This window comes from Salvelinus sp. IW2-2015, linkage group LG36, assembly GCF_002910315.2.
Source record: "Salvelinus sp. IW2-2015 linkage group LG36, ASM291031v2, whole genome shotgun sequence".
Taxonomy (NCBI): domain Eukaryota; kingdom Metazoa; phylum Chordata; class Actinopteri; order Salmoniformes; family Salmonidae; genus Salvelinus; species Salvelinus sp. IW2-2015.
The window spans coordinates 6179719-6202532 of NC_036875.1; the positions used below are offsets into that span (position 1 = coordinate 6179719).

Consider the following 22814-nt stretch of genomic DNA (forward strand, 5'->3'; position numbering starts at 1 on the left):
AATACAGCCCATTGCTGCTTACCTGAGATGCCATCTTCGTAGGTGTCTGCTTTGACTTCCTTTGTGTCGGAAAAAAGTTGCTTTCAGAACAATTATTTTTGATTGAAAATAAAAAAGGTTTTGCTCTTGACAAAAAGACACATATGTACCTCCATAGCATATAACAATTTGCCTGTGAATAACCACACCTTCATACAAACGTGCAACTGTATGTAGAATTCTTGACGCACAACCAAAGATCCTCCCATATCCTGCCAGCATGCCCACAAGCGAGCCACTCAGGCGCAGAATGATGAGGGCTAATAGCTGAACAATAGACTATTCAACCTTTACTAAAGAACTGTCTAATAGCCGAGCTAGGTGTGAACCCCCCCCTATCACTGACCAGATTTGCCCTAACGAAACAAAGGGGTAGCTTGCTACTCAATATAATAAAGTAATGACTTTTCAAATAAGTTACCTTACATGTTATGTTGGCTGACAATTTGTTAGCTACGCTGTCCTTACGAACCACATAGCATATTATTACAGCAGTATGTACCTGTATGTTAGCTAGCTACCTAACGTTAGTAGTTATATATCAAACTTGCCATTAACGATAGGCTATCTAACTACCCAACGTTTATTGACTTGATTATTCCCGTCATTCTTAGCTTAGCTAAATGGTATAGTCGTTGTGCTTTCTCAATGGACATTCGGGTGCTTTCATAAATTCACTCTGGCTTTCTATAGGCTGGACAATAGAACAAGTCAAAACTCACCCAAGGCTAAAAAACGGCTGAAGAGCGTTGGCTAAACTGGAACACTAGCGTGAGCCAATAGCAAATTAATGGAATCGAACGTTTGCAGAGCCTGTTTTGACTGGAGTGATGCTTAGAATTCCATGAAATATGTATCCCTTTTTATTTTACCACTACAATCTGTTCGTCGTACGAAACTGGAAAAAAACAACTTGTGTAGAAAGTAAACGTCCGCACCTCGATGGTGTCAACTGTGCTTATGTCTGCGGAATGAAAAAGTAGGGGGGAAAAAACTTCTGACTATTTCTGGTCTAGCGATCGATGACAAATGAGCTCGCTGCCCAGACTTACATAATTACAAAGAGGAGATTCTCCTGATTAAAATGGTGCCCGTGTAACAGTTTTACTTCTCCTCGCCCCTACCTGGGCTCAAACCAGGGACCCTCTGCACACATAGACAACAGCCACCCTCGAAGCATCGTTACCCATCGCTCCACAAAAGCCGCGGCCCTTGCAGAGCAAGGGGAACAACTACTTCCAGGTCTCAGAGCGAGTGACGTCACCGATTGAAACGCTATTAGCGCACACCCCGCTAAATAGCTAGCAATTTCACACCGGTTACACTTGACTTGAAAACAATTTAAATATACACATTGCGAGATATTTGGCGAAATAGACAGACATGCCTATATTTTCGCCATAGGAAACAATGGAAAGACCGCAGAGTTCCCATATTATTTTTGTTGTTTACATTTTGTTCTTTACATTTGAATACTAAAACAACGTGATCAGGTCTCATTGCCAACAACAGCGAAGCAGGCATTGTGACATTGAACAATACGCTGGGAATAGAACGTTCTAAAGGCGAGTTGGTGCCACGGTGCTCAATAGAACTAATAGGAGCTGGCAGGGTGAAAAATGTACTAAAATAAGGCCCGTTTTTTTTGCAATTACTTCAAAACGAGGGCAAGCAGCTGGGAAATATGGTCATATTATGAAACTGGGCTCCACATCGGATTTAGAAAGTAAACATCCGCACCTTGATGGTGTCAACTGGGCTTTTGTCTGCGTAATGAAAAAGTAGGGGAAAAACGTATATTTCTGGTCTAGTGATCGATGACAAACGAGCTCAAATCACGCTCAAATCAACCGTACTGCGCTCCAAGAGCGAAACGGTTTGAATTTACAAACGGACAATTTTTCTTTGAATGGAAACACCATAATAGTAATCAAATTAATTAAGCCAAATTTCTTTAAATCAATCCCATATACTATGTTATTACAAAAAAGGTTTTAAATTCTCTGGTAATTCCAACACGGAATACTATCAAATGCTTTTCAAAGATGCCCTCTGGTGGTCAAACTAGCAATAACGTGCAGTAACAGAAGAAATGGCTGAGAATTAAATGACGTGCCACAGAATGCTGAGGCAGCACGCAGGATGTGCCGCGGTATGACGCAACTTTTGACGGAAGAACCACTGTACCATACCCCGTTCAAAGGCACTTCAATCTTTTGTCTTGCCCATTCACCCTCTGAATGGCACACATACACAATCCATGTCTCAATTGTCTCAAGGATTAAAAATCCTTCTTTAACCCGTGGATTTTTACAAGTGACATCAATAAGGGATCATAGCTTTCACCTGGATTCACCAGGTCAGTCTGTGTTATGGAAAGAGCATGTTCATAATGTTTTGTACGCTCAGTAAATTTGGGGTTATGATAGGGTAAGAGAGTTGTACTAGGGTACTGATAAATGTTTAAGCTATATTCTTCAAGACACAATTGATGTACAGGCTATGTCATTCTCGAACAGCAGATTTTATTCCAGATTGTGCCTTTAAAGATAATAAGGTTAAGCCACCTTCAAGAGGCATTATGCAATTCAAGCACTGCAAAAGAGGGATAAAGGGTGGTTAGATGTAAGTGCTGGATTTATGTTAGCCCACAGATCTAAAATCTGGAGTGTATAATAAAGACGTGATATCTCTACCTCTGTGGTGATGAGTTTGGAGAATTCCTGCCTCACCCCGAGCAGCTGTCTGCTGTCCCCGAGCAGCTGTCTCCATGACAACCGTTGCAGAGCTGACCCCAAGGTAAGGCAACCTGGATCAGTCACTCAGTAGTCGTGAAAAGAGACACAGGAGATGTTATTATGATATGGCCATATACAGTAATGTAGCCATGGCGATCCACAGGGTGTCCAGGCTTTTGTTTCAGACTAGTTTACCAAAACGCATACTTCACCTATGACGATTAGCAGAATAGGCTCCTCTGGTGTATAAATTGTCTAAAAAGCTGGAGGCAGGATTTACTAGGCATTTGCACACCTTTTCAAAATGGAATAAAAAGTACCCTAGAGGATATTTTAGGGAAAAAATATTCGGGTCCCGTCTGAAATGAATAGATGCACATTTTGGAAAATGCAAACGCTTAGCAAATATGACCCTAACGCCATACAAATGTAAGTACATGTTTAACGGATGTCCCTCTTCAAAAGTTTTGCTGATCATTTTAAAGATCAAAAATAACGTTCTCAAGCTTCCAGTAAAGAGATACAGAACTTCCTCTTGGATTATGGCTATGCCTCTTTCTTTTTCAACCTTTATTTAACTAGGCAAGTCAGTTAAGAACAAATTCTTATTCACAATGCCGGCCTAAAGGCAAAAAGTCTCCTGTGGGGACGAGGGATTAAAAATACATTCAATAAAAATATAGGACAAAACACACATCACGATAAGAGAGACCGAAGACAACATAGCATGGCAGCAACACATGACAACACAACGTGGTAGCAACACAACATGACAACAACATGGTAGCAACACAACATTGCATCAACAGAACATGGTAGCAGCACAAAACAGGGTACAAACATTATTGGGCACAGACAACAGCACAAAGGGCAAGAAGGTAGAGGCAACAATACATCACGCAAAGCAGCCACAACTGTCAGTAAGAGTGTCCATGATTGAATCTGAATGAAGAGAGGGAGATAAAGCTGTCCAGTTTGAGTGTTTGTTGCAGCTCGTTCCAGTCGCTAGCTGCCGCTCGTTCCAGTCGCTAGCTGCAGTCTGCCGAGAGGCTTAGCCTAAATCTCTTAATTAAGTTGTTTGAGGTAAGGTCTCTATAGTATTTTTGCCTTTCAGCAAAATCTATCATTACACATTTATTGTGATTTGGAATGTTTTTTTAAATGCCAGCAAGAGGCATAGCAATTTAGGATTGCATAATTACAAGGCACCAGGCCAGGCACCACGTCCTTATAGTTTATATATATATATACAAAACATTTCCTTTTTTGTATGACAAATGTTCTGAAATATTGTAACAATTTATGCAAATAACAGTATGTGCCTATACTGCCAATCCACTTTCTAGACACTGGATGAAGTCAGTATATGTTGGGGGGGCTTTCATTTGAAAAAGACACTCCAGGACTGCTCTCATCTTTCTATCTAACCCCCCCCCCCAGTACTGCCATGTTCAAGAAATGCATTTCAGCATATATTCTCTGAGAGCATATTAGCTATAACACATTTTTTTGAAGATATCGTGGTCCCGTGTGGCTCGGTTGGTAGAGCATGGCGCTCGCAACGCCAGGGTTGTGGGTTCAATTCCCACGGGGGGACCAGGATGAATATGTATGAACTTTCCAATTTGTAAGTCGCTCTGGATAAGAGCGTTTGCTAAATGACGTAAATGTATATCAACAATTGTTTCAGTAAATGTCTGAAGAACACATCTCAGAACAAGCACACAAAATATGGTGAATGCTGCTTTATCTTCATAATTAACACAGGTGGACAGCTGTGAGTGGAAAAACAAGCTCTATGCCCTTTCGAAAAGCCATGAAATATGATTGACTGAAAATCCTTTTGAGTCTCGGCATCCTACTCTGTAAGTACAAAAATTAATGCAATTTCCTATTTTTTTAAAATGTATTTTTAGTATGTGCCTTAAACCTTTTTACTTAAACTTTTTAAATAAATAAACTCCAACATATAGACCTTAAGGATAATTATGAACATGTTTTTATTTGGAAATGACCAACTTTATTTGTGCACTCTCAAATTGACTTTCCCACGGAATCGACCATATACTGTATACTACCATTCAAAAGTTTGGGGTCACTTAGAAATGTCCTTGTTTTTGAAAGAAAAGCACATCTATTAAAAAAACATCAAATTGATCAGAAATACAGTGTAGACATTGTTAATGTTGTAAATGACTATTGTAGCTGGAAATGGCAGATTTTTTATGGAATATCTACATAGGTGTACAGAGGCCCATTATCAGCAACCATCTATCCTATGTTCCAATGGCACGTTGTGTTAGCTAATACAAGTTTATCATTTTAAAAGGCTAATTGATCATTATGAAACCCTTTTGCAATTATGTTAGCACAGCTGAAAACTGTCGTTCTGATTAAAGAAGCAATAAAACTGGCCTTCTTTAGACTAGTTGAGTATCTGGAGCATCAGCATTTGTGATGTTCAATTACAGGCTCAAAATGGCCAGAAACAAAGACCTTTCTTTTGAAACTCGTCAGTCTATTCTTGTTCTGAGAAATGAAGGCTATTCCATGTGAGAAATTGCCAAGAAATAGAAGATCTTGTACAACGCTGTGTACTACTCCCTTCACAGAACAGCACAAACTGGATCTAACCAGAATAGAAAGAGGAGTGGGAAGCCCCGGTGCACAACTGAGCAAGAGAACAAGTACATTAGAGTGTCTAGTTTGAGAAACAGATGCCTCACAAGTCCTCAACTGGCAGCTTCAGTAAATAGTACCCAAATAACGCCAGTCTTAACGTCAACAGTGAAGAGGCGACTCCGGGATTCTGGCTTTCTAGGCAGAGTTGCAAAGAAAACCCTTATATCAGACTGGCCAATCAAAATAAAAGATTCAGATGGGCAAAAGAACAGACACTGGACAGAGGAAGATTGGGAAAAAAGTGTTATGGACAGATTAATCTACGTTTGAGGTGTACGGATCACAAAGAAGAACATTTGTGAGACGCAGAAAAAATGAAAAGATGCTGGAGGAGTGCTTGACGCCATCTGTCAAGCATGGTGGAGGCAATGTGATGGTCTGGGGGTGCTTTGGTGGTGGTAAAGTTGGAGATTTGTACAGGGTAAAAAGGATCTTGAAGAAGGATGGCTGTCACTCCATGCCATTCTCTGTGGACGGCGCTTAATTGGAGCCAATTTCCTCCTACAACAGTACAATGATCCAAAGCACAGCTTCAAACTATGCAATAACTATTTAGGGAAGAAGCAGTCAGCTGGTATTCTGTCTGTAATGGAGTGGGCCAGCACAGTCACCGGATATCAACCCTATTGAACTGTTGTGGAAGCAGCTTGACCGTATGGTACGTAAGAAGTGCCCATCAAGCCAATCCAACTTGTGGGAGGTGCTTCAGGAAGCATGGGGTGAAATCTCTTCAGATTACCTCAACAAATTGACAACTAGAATGCAAAAAGGTCTGCGAGGCGGTAATTGCTGCAAATGGAGGATTATTTGTCAACGTCTTGACCACATTTCCCATTCATTTTGCAACTAATTTCATGTATATTTTCATGGGGAAAACAAGGACATTTCTAAGTGACCCCAAACTTTTGAACTGTAGTGTACATAAGCTTACAGTGGCTCAGTTGAGTCGTTCAAACCTATTAACAGCTGTTATTCCAGACCAAATAACAACATGACATTCATGAAAAGGGATTGAAGTTATTAATTAATGAAAATTAAGCTTATGATATATATAATGTAGGTCAGATAATTAATATTAATGTCTAATGGCTTTATTCTGTCATACTCAAGGCTGTAACGGCAGTCTAGCTCTTCCTCCTCCTCGGACGAGGAGAGGCGAGAAGGATCGGAGGACCAATGTGTAGCGTGGTAAGTTTCCATGATTTAATAACATGAAAACAAGACACAATACAAAATAACAAACAAACTAACCGTCACAGTCCCGTGTGGTACAAACACTGACACAGGAAACAACCACCCACAAATCCCCAACACAAAACAAGCCACCTATATATGATTCTCAATCAGGGACAACGATAGACAGCTGCCTCTGATTGAGAACCATATTAGGCTGAACATAGAAACAGACAAACTAGACACACAACATAGAATTCCCACCCAGCTCACGTCCTGACCAACACTAAACAAGCAAAACACATAAGAACTATGGTCAGGACGTGACAAAGGCACTGTTTGTTCAGATAGGCACAGCAACACACAACAACACTCATCTTACAATCTGAATGGAGGCAGTCAACATTTCAAAACTATTTAATCATAAACATAATTGTTTAAAACCTGGAAGTGGCATATCTTACCGTGTTCCGACTATAGGATTGTTAAGGGGATTCTTTAATAAACACTTCATCATATGCCTGTCACGTTCCTGACCTGTTTTCTGTTAGTTTTGTATGTGTTAGTTGGTCAGGACGTGAGTTTGGGTGGGCAGTCTATGTTTTCTGTTTCTATGTTGGTTTAAAGGGTGACCTGATATGGCTCTCAATTAGAGGCAGGTGGTTGTCATTTCCTCTGATTGAGAGTCATATTAAGGTAGGTGTTTTCACACTGTTTGTTGTGGGTGGTTGTCTCCTGTGTCTGTGTCTATGTTGCACCATACGGGACTGTTTTCGGTTTGTTTGTTCGTTTCGTTTTATGTAGTCATTTTTCCTGTTTGTGCGTTCTTCGAGTTACATGTAAGTTCTTACGTTCAGGTTTGTCTACATCGTTTTGTTATTTGTTAGTTTATTCAAGTATAGTTTGTTTTCGTCTTGTTTAAATAAATATCATGTCATCATACCTAGCTGCGTATTGGTCCTCCGATCCTTCTCTCCTCTCCTCGTCTGAGGAGGAGGAAGATCTAGAAAACCGTTACAATGCCTTTGAAACCAGTATTTATCTCTCATTCTAAACTTTTTTTCATTGTCCAGCAGTCAAAGACACAATCCTAGTCATTTTAACAACCCATGCGGTGTGCTTTGGAGAACAGTGTTTTCCCACTAATTGCATTTGGCAACATTCGCGCTTATAGCCTACTGCCATGTGCACATTGCTGCACTTATAATGTGAAGAAATAGCCTAATAGTTCATCGCCAAACCCACTGGCTCCAGGTCATCTATAAGTCTTTGCTAGGTAAAGCTCCGTCTTCTCAGCTCACTGGTCACCATAGTAACACCCACATTTTAACAATTTAATCTGTTGCATCAGCCTCAATGCTTTACAGATTTTTTGTGGTTGTATTAATTTGTGATCTATCATCCCCCAACACACAATCACAGCTTATTGTGAAATAGACACAAATTATTTATTTGACATTTGTGGCAAGCACATGTGAAATCCACTTTTTCGAGTGTGTTACACGATTTTCATTCTTCATAAAGCATTCGTGTATATTACACGAATTCCAATTTGTTGTGGCTGACGTTAGCTAGGCTAACTAAATGGCTAACGTTAGCTAGGCTAGGGGTTAAGGTTAGGGATTAAGGTTAGGTTTAGGGGTTAGAGGTTAAGGTTAGGGATGGTTAACATGCTAGCTAAGTAGTCAAGTTTACATGCCGATACGTCAGTCCTTACGGTGGGTCGGTTGTACAATCCGATACGTCAGTCCTTACCAGCCCTGCTGATAAGGGTGGGTCGGTTGTACTCATGGATAGGACAGTTTATGTAAATGAGTGTCATAGACAACTGCTTGACAACACATTTTACAAGAAACTCAGTGACCCCACTTTCCAATTTCAGAACACTATCTTTACTGTTCTAGATGGGTATTTAAGTTCTGGTCAAATCACAAAAAAAGTACACGACTTTTTGGCTATTCAACACCCTAAAATGGACACTTTCTATACTTTGCCGAAATTACACAAGAATGTTACAAAACTTCCAGAACGCACTATTGTTTATTTATTTTTATTTCACCTTTATTTAACCAGGTAGGCCAGTTGAGAACAAGTTCTCATTTACAACTGCGACCTGGCCAAGACAAAAACAACAGAGTTACACATGGGATAAACAAACGTACAGTCAATGACACAATAGAAACATCTGTATATAGTGTGTGCAAATGAAGTAAGGTGGTAAGGCAATAAATAGGCCATAGTGGCGAAGTAATTACAATTTAGCAATTGACACTGGAGTGATAGATGTGCAGATGATGATGTGCAAGTAGAAATACTGGTGTGCAAAGAGCAGAAAAAAAAATATATGTGGATGAGGTAGGTAGTTTGTTGGATGGGCTGTGTACAGCTGCAGCGATCGGTAAGCTGCTCTGACAGCCGATGCTTGAAGTAGTGAGGGAGATATAAGTCTCCAACTTCAGTGATTTTTGCAATTAGTTCCAGTCATTGGCAGCAGAGAACTGGAAGGAAAGGTGGCTAAAGCAGGTGTTGGCTTTGGAGATGACCAGTTAGATATACCTGCTGGAGTGCGTGCTATGGGTGGGTGTTACTATGGTGAGCTGCGATAAGACGGAGCTTTACCTAGCAAAGACTTATAGATTACCTGGAGCCAGTGGGTTTGGCGACGAATATGTAGCGAGGACCAGCCAACGAGAGCATACAGGTCGCAATGGTGGGTAGTATATTTGGTGACAAAACGGGAGGGCACTGTGATAGACTGCATCCAATTTGCTGAGTAGAGTGTTGGAGGCTAATTTGTAAATGACATCACAGAAGTCAAGGATCGGCAGGATAGTCAGTTTTACAAGGGTATGTTTGGCAGCATGAGTAAAGGAGACTTTGTTGCGAAATAGTAAGCCGATTCTAGATTTCATTTTGGATTGGAGATGCTTAATGTGAGTCTGGAAGGAGAGTTTACAGTCTAGCCAGACACCTAGGTATTTATAGTTGTCCACATATTCTAAGTCAGAACCGTCCAGGGTGGTGATGCTAGGCGGGCGGGCGGATGCGGGCAGCGAAAGGTTGAAGAGCATGCATTTCGTTTTACTAGCATTTTAGAGCAGTTGGAGGCCACTGAAGGAGTGTTGTATGGCATTGAAGCTTGATTGGAGGTTTGTTAACACAGTGTCCAAAGAAGGGCCAGATATATACAGGATGGTGTCGTCTGTGTAGTGGTGGATCAAAGAATCACCCAGCAGCAAGAGCGACATAATTGATATATACAGATAAAAGAGTCCGCCCGAGGATTTAACCCTGAGGCACCCCCATAGAGAATGCCAGAGGTCCGGACAATGATTTGACACACTGAACTCTATCTGAGAAGTAGTTAGTGAACCAGGCGAGGCAGTCATTAGAGAAACCAAGGCTGTTCAGTCTGCCGATAAGAATACGGTGATTGACAGACGAAAGCCTTGGCCAGGTCGATGAAGACGGCTGCACAGTACTGTTTTTTTATCGATGGTGGTTATGATATCGTTTAGAACCTTGAGCGTGGTTGAGGTGCACCCGTGACCAGCTCGGAAACCGGATTGCATAGCGGAGAAGGTACGGTGGGATTTAAGATGGTTGGTGATCTGTTTGTTCACTTGGCTTTCAAAGACTTTAGAAAGGCAGGGCAGGATGGATAAAGGTCTATAACAGTTTGGGTCTAGAGTGTCTCCCCTTTTGAAGAGGGGGATGACCGCGGCAGCTTTCCAATCTTTAGGTATCTCAGACGATACGAAAGAGAGGTTGAACAGACTAGTAATAGGGGTTTTGACAATGGCAGCGGATCATTTTAGGAAGAGAGGGTCCAGATTGTCTAGCACAGCTGATTTGTAGGGATCCAGATTCTGCAGCTCTTTCAGGATGTCAGCTGTCTGGATTTGGTTGAAGGAGAAGCGGGGGGGCTTGGGCCAGTTGCTGCGGAGGGTGCAGAGCTGTTGGCCGGGGTTGGGGTAGCCAGGTGGAAAGTGTGGCCAGCCGTAGAGAAATGCTTATTGAAATTCTCGATTATTGTGGATTTATCGGTGGTGACAGTGTTTCCTAGCATCAGTGCAGTGGGCAGCTGAGAGAAGGTGCTCTTATTCTCCATGGACTTTACAGTGCCCCAAAACCTTTTGGAAGTAGTGCTGCAGGATGTAAATTTCCGTTTGAAAAAGCTAGCCTTTGCTTTCCTAATTGACTGTGTATATTGGTTCCTGAATATTTTGAAAGGGGCATGCTTATTTAAGATGGTGAGAAAGGCACTTTTGAAGAACAACCAGGCATCATCTACTGACGGGATGAGGTCAATATCCTTCCAGGATACCCGGGCCCGGTTGATTAGAAAGGCCTGCTCGCAGAAGTTTTTTAGGGAGCGTTTGACAGTGGTGAGGGCTGGTCGTTTGACCGCGGGCCCATAACGGACGCAGGCAATGAGGCAGTGATCGCTGAGATCCTGGTTGAAGACAGCAGAGGGCAAATTGGTCAGGATGATATCTATGAGGGAGCCCGTGTTTACGGATTTAGGGTTGTACCTGGTAGGTTCCTTGATAATTTGTGTGAGATTGAGAGCATCTAGCTTAGATTGTAGGACGGCCGGGGTGTTAAGCATATCCCAGTTTAGGTCGCCTAACAGTACGAACTCTGACAATAGATGGGGGGCAATCAATTCACATATGGTGTCCAGGGCACAGCTGGGAGCTGAGGGAGGTCTATAACAAGCGGCAACAGTGAGACTTATTTTTGGAGAGATGGATTTTTAAAAGTAGTAGCTCGAACTGTTTGGGCATAGACCTGGATAGTAGGACAGAACTCTGCATGCTATCTCTACAGTAGAATGCAGCTCCAACACCTTTAGCAGTTATATCTTGATAGAATATATTGTAATTGGGGATGGAAATTTCTGAATTTTTGGGGGTGTTCCTAAACCAGGATTCAGACACGGCTAGGACATCAGGGTTGGCAGAGTGTGCTAAAGCAGACTTAGGGAGGAGGCTTCTGATTTTAACATGCATGAACCCAAGGCTTTTCCAGTTACAGAAGTCAACAAATGAGAGTGCCTGGGGACACACAGGGCCTGGGTTAACCTCTACATCACCAGAGGAGGAGTAGGATAAGGTTACGGCTAAATGCTATAAGAACTGGTGCGTTCGGGAACAGAGTAAAAGTAGCTGGGCGTGATGGGATAGATTCAGGGCATACTGCACAGACAAGGGCATGGCAGGGTGCGAGTACAGTGGAGGTAAACCTAGGCATTGAGTGACGATGAGAGAGGCTGCATCTCTGGAAGCGCCAGTTAAGCTAGGTGCGGTCTCCGCATGTGTGGAGCAAGTGAGCTAACAGAGGCATGTAGAGCGGGACTAGGGGCTCCGCAGTAAAACAAAACAATGAGAACTACCCTAAACAACAGTATACAAGGCATATTGACATTAGAGGGAGGGCTAAGGTGTTGATTGGGAGGGCTAAGACAACAACGGATAAACAGCTAAGACAACAACGGGTAAATGGGCAGAGATGGTCAGTTAGCTACACACGGGGCCAGAGTTCGAGGCTGGGGCCGACAGATAAACACAATTAATTCTGTGTTAATGAACAGTACAGTAGGAATCAGCTGTGTAGTCGAGTGATCATAGGATCCAATAAGCAGCAATGAACAAAACAGGCTGGGCGAGTGGGAAACACGGCGCTTAGCGAGTTAGCGGGCTGGGGCTAGTAGCTGGGTCCTCACCGACATCAATGACGCAGAGGCCGGTTGAGTGCACATCGGCCGAAATACGTCAGCAGACCAGTCGTGATGGATCGGCGGGGCTCCGTCTCGACAAAGGGTCCAGGCCAATTGGCAAGAGAGGCATTGTAGTTGGTGTACTTCGTTTGCTAGCCGGGGGAATGGGCCTAGCTCGAGGCTAACTGGTGCTTGCTTCTGGACAAGGGCGTTAGCCACAATAGCCACTCGGTAGCAGCTAGCTAGCTGCGATGATCCGGTGTTATGGTCCAGAGCTTGTGGCAGGATGTAGTGGGGGGAAAAAGTAGTCCGATATGCTCAGGGCTGATATCGCGCTGTGCAGACTGGCAGATATTATTCGGGCTATCCGGGCTAAAGTGGCTGGTGTCTGTGCTAAAGGTAAAGACTGCTAGCAGTGGCTAACAATGACTAAATAGCTAGAAGCTAATTAGCTGGCTAGCTTCTGAAGGCTAGCTTCTGATGGAGATTCCAGTTATAAGGTCTATAAAAAAAATATCAGATCCTTACTATGTTGGGTAAGGCGGGTTGCAGGAAGGTATATTTATTTGAAAAAGAGATTGAAATGTATACAGAAAAACAAAAAAAGCTGAATATTTACACGGGACAAAAACAAACAAGTCTTGCTGCTACGTCATCTTGGATTGTAGCGGGCATTGATACAGTAACGGCCCCTTTATCGGCATTTTAAACATTTTTATTAGACCACTCGCAGAACAGTTCCCCTCCTATGTAAAGGACACCAGAGGTATGATCTCTATTGAATCTCTTGATCCTCTACCTGATAATTCTTTGAAGATACTTTTGATGTTGAGTTGTTATACAGACATATTCCACATGAGGGCGGTATTGAAGCCATGGAACATTTTCTTTTGCAACGTGACCCTAATGAACTACCTTCTAGTGCATGCATTATAACATTGGCTGAAATAGTACTCACACACATTTACTTCATGTTTCTAAATTATTTATTTATTCAGACAAAGGGTACTGCTATGGGATCCCCTATGGCTCCTAACTATGCTAATTTGTATGTGGGTTACATGGAGAACCAGTACATTCTCATTCTTCTCAAAAATGTTTTCTTGCCTAACATTATTATTTGGAAACGGTACATTGATGATATTTTTGGTCTATGGAGGGGTGATGCAAAACAACTCCAGACATTCCATGCTTTTCTTAACTCTTGTTCTGAGCACCTGAGATTTACTATATCTGACACACGTCAAATCAGTTCCCTGATCTTCTGATTTGTGTGAGGATAATGTTCTATACACTGATCTTTACAGGAAACCTACTGATCGTAACAGTTTGTTAAGGGCTGATAGTTGTCACCCGGTTCCCTTGAAAAACAGTTTGCCCTACAGCCAATTCTGTTGAATCAAAATAAGTTTAAAAAACTATCAGATTTCAACAGAAATATGGCTGAAACTCAAAGAAAATTCAAGGAGAGGGGGTACAAAAATGGTCAGATTAATACTGCCATTATGAAAATTTAAAACAAATCGAGACAAATTCAAGGACAGTCTCGCAAAAAGATGCATTCTTGCCTTCTAACTACCCAGTATTCAATGTGCTCTGAACAAATTAAGGCAATCATTCACAAATATTTGCACATTCTAAGATCCGATGACAGTATCGTTAATGTGTTTTCAGACCCTCGGTTCTTGCGGGGCAGAAATCTCAGATCAATTGGTAAACTCTGATTTACCACATCACAATATCCCTGCACAACATCTATTTGCGCCTCTAAACTACACGTGTAACGGTTGCAGTCCAAATTAAAGTACAAATCTCGGAAGATCGTAGCACCATTAGGTGCAAAAACACGACTTACCCAGTTGCGGCCCACTTTTTGTAAGCGAACCACTTGATTTCGTCCCTACGTTATATCGGCATCGAACATGTCCTAGTGAGGGTGACCTCGACAGTTTATTGTTAAAACAAGAGGCTGCCTGGACCTTTCATTTAAAGACCCTTGCTCCCTTCGCTCTCAATGTAGTCTTTGATCTGAAGCCATTCTTGTGGTTATTGTTATTTTGCTATTCATTGTAAATGTTTATAGGTCTATGTAGCCAAATTGTATCTATTATCGTATGCTATCCATTCATGTTTTTGTATGTTCTTATATCTGAGAATGAACCAATGATATCAGGCCACAGCCAGCCATGATTGCAGACAGCTGTGTGTGTTATTTGCCACTTTATAAACTAGTGACCCGCAGTGTTTGTCTTCACGCATCGCGCTGTCAGGGAAAAAAAGCATCTTTCTGGTAAGAAGAAGGGCGGGGGTGTATGCTATAAGATTAACGAGACGTGGCTAATCTGAAAACAAGGCTCCCTAAATTCTATCAGCATATCGATTGCAAAACCCTAGATCATTGTTATTCTAACTTCCGCGACGCATATAAGGCCCTCCCCCGCCCTCCTTTCGGAAAAGCTGACCACGACTCCATTTTGTTGCTTCCAGCCAATAGACAGAAACTAAAACAGGAAGCTCCCGCGCTCAAGTCTGTTCAACGCTGGTCCGACCAATCGGATTCCACGCTTCAAGATTGCTTCGATCACGTGGACTGGGATATGTTCCGCATTGTGGCGAACAACATTGATGAATCCGCTGATTCGGTGAGCGAGTTAATTAGCAAGTGCATCGGCAATGTCGTACCCACAGCGTCTATTAAAACTTTCCCAAACCAGAAACCGTGAATTGATGGCAGCATTCGCACAAAACTGAAAGCGCGAACCACTGCTTTTAATCAGGGCAAGGTGACCGGAAACATGACCGAATACAAACAGTGTAGCTATTTCTTCCGCAAGGCAATCAAACAAGCTAAGCGTCAGTATAGAGACAAATTAGAGTCGCAATTCAGCGGCTCAGACACGAGAGGTATGTGGCAGGGTCTACAGTCAATCAAGGACTATAAAAGGAAAACCAGCTCCGTCACGGACCAGGATGTCTTGCTCCCAGACAGACTAAACAACTTCACGCTCGATTTGAGGACAATAATGTGCCACTGACACGGCCCGCTACCAAAACCTGCGGGCTCTCCTTCACTGCAGCTGACGTGAGCAAAACATTTAAAACGTGTCAACCCTCGCAAGGCTGCAGGCCCAGATGACATCCCCAGCCGCGTCCTCAAAGCATGCGCAGACCAGCTGGGTGGTGTGTTTACGGACATATTCAATCAATCCTTATCCCAGTCTGCTGTCCCCACATGCTTAAGAGGGCCACCATTGTTCCTGTTCCCAAGATAGCTAAGGTAACTGAACTAAACGACTACCGCCCTTTAGCACTCACTTCCGTTATCATGAAGTGCTTTGAGAGACTAGTCAAATACCATATCACCTCCACCCTACCTGACACCCTAGACCCAGTCCAATTTGCTTACCGCCCCAATAGGTCCACAGACGACGCAATCGCAATCACACTGCACACTGCCCTAACCCATCTGGACAAGAGGAATACCTATGTGAGAATGCTGTTCATCGACTACAGCTCAGCATTTAACACCATAGTACCCTCCAAACTCATTAAGCTCGAGACCCTGGGTCTCGACCCCGCCCTGTGCAACTGGGTCCTGGACTTCCTGACGGGCTGCCCCCAGGTGGTGAGGGTAGGTAACAACATCTCCACCCCGCTGATCCTCAACACTGGGGCCCCACAAGGGTGCGTTCTCAGCCCTCTCCTGTACTCCCTGTTCAGCCACGACTGCGTGGCCAACTCAATCACTAGCCAACTCAATCATCAAGTTTGTAGAGGACACTACATTGGTAGGCTTGATTACCAACAACGACGAGGGAGGAGGTGAGGGCCCTCGGAGTGTGGTGTCAGGAAAATAACCTCACACTCAACGTCAACAAAATAAAGGAGATGATCGTGGACTTCAGGAAATAGCAGAGGGAGCACCCCCCTATCCACATCGAAAGGACAGTAGTGGAGAAGGTAGAAAGTTAAGTTCCTCGGTGTACACATCACGGACAAACTGAAATGGTCCAACCACACAGACAGCGTGGTGAAGAAGGCGCAGCAGCGCCTCTTCAACCTCAGGAGGCTGAAGAAATTCGGCTTGTCACCAAAAACACTCACAAACTTTAACAGATGCACAATCGAGAGCATCCTGTCGGGCTGTATCACCGCCTGGTACGGCAACTGCTACGCCCATAACCGTAAGGCTCTCCAGAGGGTAGTGAGGTCTGCACAACGCATCACCGGGGGCAAACTACCTGCCCTCCATGACACCTACACCACCCGATGTCACAGGAAGGCCAAAAAGATCATCAAGGACAATAACCACCCGAGCCACTGCCTGTTCACCCCGCTATCATCCAGAAGGCGAGGTCAGTACAGGTGCATCAAAGCGGGGACCGAGAGAATGAAAAACAGCTTCTATCTCAAGGCCATCAGACTGTTAAACAACCATCGCTAACATCGAGTGGCTGCTGCCAACATACTGACTCAACTCCAGCCACTTTAACAATGGAAAAATGTATGTAATAAATGTATCACTAGCCACTTTAAACAATGCCACTTAATATAATGTTTACATACCCTGCATTACTCATCTCATATGTATATGTATATACTGTACTCTATATCATCTACTGCATCTTGCAATCTTTATGTAATACATGTATCACTAGCCACTTTAAACTATGCCACTTTATGTTTATATACCCTACATTACTCATCTCATATGTATATACTGTACTCTATACCATCTACTGCATCTTGGCTATGCCGTGCTATACCATCACTCATTCATATAATTCTTTATGTACATATTCTTATTAATTCCTTTACACTTGTGTGTATTATAGACAGACTTCTCTCCATCTTAGCTACTACTGCATCAATATGTTTTGACCATGACAGTTTACAATCTAGTGTTACGCCAAGCAGTTTAGTCATCTCAACTTGCTCAATTTCCACATGATTTATTACAAGATTTAGTTGAGGTTTAGGGTTTAGTGAGTGTTTTGTTCCAAATACAATGCTTTTAGTTTTAGAAATATTTAAGGCTAACTTATTCCTTGCCACCCACTGTGAAACTGACTGCAGCTCTTTGAGTGTTGCAGTCATTTCAGTCGCTGTAGTAGCTGACGTGTATAGTGTTGAGTCATCCGCATACATAGACACTCTGGCTTTACTCAAAGTCAGTGGCATGTCGTTAGTAAAAATTTAAAAAAGCAAGGGGCCTAAACAGCTACCCCGGAAAACTTGTGATTCTAACCGGATTTTATCTAGAGGCTTCCATTAAAGAACACCCTCTGTGTTCTGTTAGACAATTAACTCTTTATCCACAATATAGCAGGGTGTGTAAAGCCATAACACATACGTTTTTCCAGCAGCAGACTATGATCAACAATGTCAAAAGCTGCACTGAAGTCTAACAAGACACAAGGCCCAATCATTTTATCATCAATTTCTCTCAGCCAATCATCAGTCATTTGTGTAAGTGCTGTGCTTCCCTATAAGCATGGTGAAATTCTGTTGTCAATTTGTTTACTGTAAAATCGCATTGTATCTGGTCAAACACCATTTTTTCCAGAAGTGTACTAAGTGTTGGGAACAGGCTGATTGGTTGGCTATTTGAGCCAGTAAAGGGGCTTTACTATTCTTGGGTAGTGGAATGACTTTAGCTTCCCTCTAGGCCTGAGGGGACACACTCTCTAGTAGGCTTAAATTGAAACACAGCCATTTTCCAGCCAAAGAGAGGAGTCACAAAAAGCAGAAATAGAGAAAATGTATCACTAACCCATCTAGCCATAAAAGCTAGAATATGCATTTTATTAGTAGATTTGGATAGAAAACAATCTGAAGTTTCTAAAACTGTTTGAATGATGTCTGTGAGTATAACAGAACTCATATGGCAGGCAAAAACCTGAGAAAAAATCCAACCAGGAAGTGGGAAATCTGAGGTTGGTCGATTTTCAACTCAGCTCCTATTGAAGATACAGTGGGATATTGGTAATGTTGCACTTCCTAAGGCTTCCACTAGATGTCAACAGTCTTTAGAACCTTGTCTGATGCTTCTACTGTGAAGTGGGGCCGAAGGAGAGAGGAATGAGTAAGGTCTATCATGACCTGAACATGCGCTGACCATGCTCGTTCACGTGAGAGCGAGCTTTGTTCCATCGCACTTCTGAAGACAAAGGAATTCTCCAATTGGAAGATTTATGTTAAAAACATCCCAAAGATTGAGTCAATACATCGTTTGACATGTTTCTACTGACTGTTACGGAACTTTTTGACATTTCGTCTGCATTTAGTGAACGCGTTTCGTTACTTTGGATTTGTTTACCAAACACGCTAACAAAAATAGCTATTTGGACATAAATGATGGACATTACCGAACAAAACAAACATTTCTTGTGGAACTGGGAGTCCTGGGAGTGCATTCCGACGAAGATCAGCAAAGGTACGTGAAGGTTTATAATGCTATTTATGACTTTTGTTGACTGCATAATATGGCGGATATATTTGTCTTGATTGGGCTTTGAGCGCCGACTCAGATTATTGCATGGTTTGCTTTTTCCGTAAAGCTTTTTTGAAATCTGACACAGCGGTTGCATTAAGGATAAGTGCATCTAAAATTCCATGCACAACAGTTGTATCTTTTAGCAATGTTTATTATGAGAATTCCTGTAAATTGATGTGGCTCTCTGCAAAATCAAAGGATGTTTTGGAACTTCTGAACGTAAGGTGCCAATGTAAACTCAGATTTTTGGATATAAATATGAACTTTACCGAACAAAACATACATGTATTGTGTAACATGAAATCCTATGAGTGTCATCTGATGAAGATCATCAAAGGTTAGTGATTCATTTGATCTATATTTCTGCATTTTGTGAATCCTCTCTTTGGCTGGAAAAATGGCTGTGTTATTCGGTGAATAGGCACTCACCTAACATAATCATTTGGTTTGCTTTCGTCGTAAAGCCTTTTTGAAAATGGTGTAAAATACATGTATGTTTGAGGAATTTAGTTACCTGTCTAACATAACATAGAGGGTGTTCTTTATTGGAAGCCTCTCCAACATAATCCAGGTATAGTTGGGTATCCTCCAGGGCAGTTGTTTAGGCCCCTAACTTTTTAAAATATTTACTAACGACTGGCATTGATTAAAGCCTGTGTGTCTATGTACAGTATACTGATGACTCAACATTATACGCATCAACAAATGAAATCACTGCAACACAAAGAGCTGCAGTCAGTAAAAGAATGGGTGGTAAGTAATAAGCTAGTACTAAATATTTCAAAAACTAAGAGCATTGCACTTGGGACAAACCATTCACTAAACACAACCTCAACTCAATCTTATAATGTGGAAATTGAGCAAGTTGAGAAACTGTCATGGTCAAAACATATTGCGAAGCTCTGCTTTCTTGACATTGCTCTCAACAAAACAAGTTCTACAGGCTCTAGTTTTGTTGGACTACTGCCCAGTCATATGGTCAAGTGCCAAAAAGAGGGACATAGGCAAATTATAGTTGGCCCAGAAAAGAGCAGCACGGCTGGCTCTTACATGTACACAGAGAGTTGACATGCATGTCAATCTCTCCTGGCTCAAAGTAGAGGAGAGATTGACTGCATCATTACTTATCTCTGTGAGAGCTATTGACATGATGAAAGCACCGAGCTGTCTGTTCAAATGACTAGAACACAGCTCAGACACCCATGATTAAAATAAATGCCATAAGGGGTTACACAGTCCCCATGTCCAGAACAGACTCCACTACACAGAGCAATGACCACATGCCAGTCTATTCCATCAAGAAACTCATACAATCAGATAAAAAAACAGATACAACTACACCTTATGGAACAATTGTGTAGAGGCACACACACATGCATACTTACACACACATACATTTTAATATGGTGGTATTATAGATTTTGTGTGGTAGATACAGTATGTAGTGGCGTAATGATGTTCTATAATGTACTGTATTATTTATTTTTGTTTTCGTTTTTTGTGTGACGTGCCTTATTGTGTTTGGATCTCAAGAAGAGTAGCTGCTGCTCTGCAACACTCCACCAATCAGGCCTTTATGGTAGAGTGGCCATACGGAGGCCACTCCTCAATAAAAGGCACATGACAACCTGCTTGGAGTTTTCCAAAAGACACCTAAAGGACTCTGACCATGAGAAACAAGATTCTTTGGTCTGATGAAACCAAGATTGAACTCTTTGGCCTGAGTGCCAAGCGTCACGTCTGGAGGAAACCTGATATCATCCCTACGGTGAAGCATGGTGGTGGCAGCATCGTGCTGTGGGGATGTTTTTCAGCAGCAGGGACTGGAAGACTAGTCAGAATCAAGGGAAAGATGAACAAAGCAAAGTACAGAGAGATCCTTGATGAAAACCTGCTCCAGAGTGCTCAGGACCTCAGACTGGAGCAAAGGTTCACCTTCCAACAGGATAACGACCCTAAGCACACAGCCAAGACATAGCAGGAGTGGCTTCGGGACAAATCTCTGAATGTCCTTGAGTGGCCCAGCCAGAGCCCAGACTTGAAACCAATCGAACATTTCTGGAGCTGGTGGCAGTTGTGTTATGGTGTGGGGAATGTATTCCTGCCCCGGAAAACTTTGGCTGTTCTGGAGGCAAGGGGAATCCGACCCGGTACTAGATGGGTATACCTAATAAACTGACCATTGAGTGTATGTTTCAGGATAAAATAGCCGACGAACATTAATAAAGTAAAAAAACATTGAATCAATAATGACGTCTTCCAACTATTGACATTTTTCACAACTGCCACCAGTTAGCCCCCAAAACATTTCCAACAAAGATAAAGGGMGCGTTCCCCTGCTTAGATCTGTCACGCAACCATTGGTCGTGTTTCCTTCTCAAATTTTGCATGCACTAGATTGCTTTAACATCTTGGTCATGTTCCCCTGCTCAGATGCTGTCTCTTATACACATCTAGATGTGTATAAGAGACAGATATTGGCATAGTAAAATAATTTAAAAACCCCAAAATATCAAGTATATTCCATTCTGTTACCCTCATATTACAGCAACAGTATTCACTAAGTTGAGGAGTTATATTTAGGATAATGTTTTACTTTGKGAATTTATTTTTCAGATAGAAYWTTTTTWATATTTTATATATTTTACATKAAAAGTTTCCCAAAAATATGATAGTTTTTTACATTTAGAAAATGACCAGTGGTATTCCCTCCCTTTGCAACCTTAACTTTAATATTACGGCGCTAAATTAATACTGGGATGGAACAAAACCTGCACATGCACCTCAGGAGCAGAATGGAAGCAAACTGGATTATGGTCACTCACCACTTGTGGTGGCATGACTGACATCGCAATAAAGCAGCCAATCCAACCATAGAGGACACAACCATATAAAGCCCAGCTCCTGGAAGTGTTAATGGTAATTGCCTGTCATCTCATCCCAATCCAGGTCATCATTTCGTCACTCTTGACTGAGCATCCCTCCGTACTTTAACCATCCCTAAAGCAGAGCTGAGGCTAACAGGGGTTAATTGGAGAACCTTTGTCTTCTGAGGAAGCCAAACATTCCCAATCTCTCTGTTTTTCCCTCTTTCGATCTCTATCAACATTTTTCTATTTAATTTCAATTTAAGGGGCTTTATTGGCATGGGAAACATATGTTTACATTGCCAAAGCAAGTGAAATAGATCATAAACAAAAGTGAAACAATAAAAATTAACAGTAAACATTACTCACAAAAGTTCCAAAAGAATAAAGACATTTCAAATGTCATATCTCTCTCTCTCACCTCTTTCTCTGCAACCTTCTACCCACGGACATGGAGAGAGAATTGTCTCCAAGCATCAGCACTTTGTGGCAGGTCAAGGGTATAGTTAGTTACAAGTGGTCTTTTATTATCCATGAATAATATGGTTAGTTATTACAACATACCCCTGTCTTTTCCTCTGTACAGTTGTCTGTAGGGCTGRCATGTTATGAAAGTACGTTTCCGGACATCCGCAAGGAATACTGAGGATAGGCGATAACAAGATATTCCCCAGGCAAAAAGCTGATTGTTCCATGTCTTGTTGTGACCAGTAGCCCCTGTATTCTCTACAGTCAATAGCAACTCTATACACCTGCAGGCGAGGCTACTGTATTTCTATTCAATTCATTGTAGAATGACATCATTTGGYCTTTCAACCCACATTTTCATCATTGAGAGATCAATGTGTTCTTAACTGACTTGCCTAGTTAAATAAAGGTTACATAAAATAACAATTTTTTAAAAATCAAGATTACTCCTTTGAGTGTTCTTATTCGATGGAAGATCAGCATGGATGTAACACACACAAGCATTTTGCTACACTCGCAATAACGTCTGCTAAATATGTGTATGTGACCAATAGAATTTGATTTGACACGTGTAGTGACATAGCCTGGGTTTTTAGGGATGCTTCCTAGGTTGCTATGAAAATGTCAAA

The 22814-nt window shown here is 42.1% G+C and overlaps 1 protein-coding gene and 1 non-coding gene across 2 annotated transcripts in view; one reads left to right on the plus strand and one right to left on the minus strand.

The window, feature by feature from the left end:
- Nucleotides 1–22814, minus strand: part of fbxl3a (F-box and leucine-rich repeat protein 3a) — a 299930-nt gene that overhangs the window by 164424 nt on the left and 112692 nt on the right. The window lies entirely within an intron of this gene.
- Nucleotides 4300–4376, plus strand: trnaa-cgc (transfer RNA alanine (anticodon CGC)). Its single transcript has one exon. It is a non-coding gene; the product is annotated as a tRNA-Ala (tRNA).